At 40.6% G+C, this 1,691-nt stretch overlaps 1 long non-coding RNA gene across 1 annotated transcript; it reads left to right on the plus strand.

Annotated features, from left to right (window-relative positions):
* The first annotated feature begins 626 nt into the window (after window positions 1–626).
* On the plus strand, window positions 627–1,290 carry LOC115538003 (uncharacterized). Its single transcript, XR_003974990.1, has 3 exons — window positions 627–740; window positions 826–899; window positions 1,156–1,290. It is a non-coding gene; the product is annotated as an uncharacterized LOC115538003 (long non-coding RNA).
* The last annotated feature ends 401 nt before the right edge of the window (window positions 1,291–1,691 follow it).

Raw genomic sequence — 1,691 nt, forward strand, 5'->3', positions numbered from 1 at the left:
TGGCATAGTCTTCCAATTGGATCCATCACCAGCATCCTCTGAGCTTGAGGACTCTGCACATGCCGCCACGAAAATACAGTAAATATTCAAGCTAGAATTCTAAACATTTTAAGTCATGTTCACATTCAACAATGGCAGCTGTTTCTTATTGTATGACCTCAGTAATCAGTGGTATGTTTGAAGATCTGTCCATATGCCTTATAAGTGAATACAAACTTTGCTAAAATGTATCTGTGAATGAACAATGTTTTGGTAGTGCCTAAAGAAATTATCACAACATCACGTTTCTTCAGGGAATACTTCAAGATGAGGAGAACATCCCATGGGAAAACGGACTGGGTTGATGTTCAGTGGAAAGGAGGAGTAATGCCCCACCCAGTGCAAAGGGATGGTTGCAGTTGTGGCGTTATTGTTGTTGAAGTAAGTTGAACTATGTATAGTGGAAACATAATGTTTCTTTCATGTTTGCAGTGGTAGAAATAAGGTTCCTTTTAGTTTCCGTGTTTCTGCACACATGCAAGATTTCTGTAAACCCTCCCCGTCATGCATGAGTTGACATATGCTTAAGTTATCGTTTAAAAGAGGAAGACAATTTTCAATAACTACAGTGTTGTTTATTTAGATGGCCAGAGCAGTAATGGGAGCCTTCCCTCAGTTGCCCCAAATGCAATTTGAAACCACCAGGAAAGCCATGGGAGAATCTAGGAGGAATATGGGTCTCCAAGTCCTTGAGGCATCAGGTACAATAACTTAAATAATGAATAACTTAAAGGCACTCCACTTGAATTCAGATTAAATGTATTATGCAAATACACTTTCTTTCAGTCTTTGATGAAGAGACATGTGCAATGTGTGGAGCTGACAGGCCCCCTGGAGAAGCACCTGCCAACACAAACTGGGTGAGTTGTTGTGAGCAGCAGTTCAATGTGGAATCGTGATGTGACATACAGTGTTAGTAGCAACTTACTAAGTTACTGTAATAAAATTACCCCAATGGTTAACAGCACTTATTCCTCCATGAGTTATATGTAATGCACTACCTTTCTTAAGTGACTTCACCGACGCTTGTGATATACCAGTTAAACTTAAGTGTTGCTACCAACTGACAAAATCATGTGCATGAATAAATCATGAATTCATTTTTTAATCCAACAGATCCAGTGTGATAAATGTGACCGGTGGTTCCATGCCGTCTGTTTAACCATGGACCCCAGGACACTTCAAGAGCTGAAGCAAAAGCAATGGCTGTGTGTGCTGTGCAAATAAATATTTTACCTGTTACCTGTCCTACAAGTGCCTCACGACCTTTATATTACCTTTACATTTCTCTCGTTCCGCTGCTGCAACTTGCACCACATCCCATGAGCCCCAGCCAGCATGTCTCCTCTCCTTCTCTTCGCTGCTCTGTTGGCCTTAGTGCTGTGTGCAAGGCACCGACTGATATGACCACATTAACCAGTGTGCTGACTACGTGTACGCAAGGAACCATGTGATTTTACTGTATAGATTTTGAGAAATTTTCATTTGAAAAACGTACACATGCATATTCTCGCCTTTGCAAATAGCATTATGTCAGCACTTTGAAGTGAGCTATAGACAGAATTTCACATAAGTTCAGGCACTTGTTGATATGACCATATTAACCGGTGTGCTGACTACTTGTACACAAGGAACCATGTTATTTTACTGTA

The sequence above is a fragment of the Gadus morhua genome, chromosome 2 (assembly GCF_902167405.1).
Source record: "Gadus morhua chromosome 2, gadMor3.0, whole genome shotgun sequence".
Classification (NCBI taxonomy): Eukaryota; Metazoa; Chordata; class Actinopteri; order Gadiformes; family Gadidae; genus Gadus; species Gadus morhua.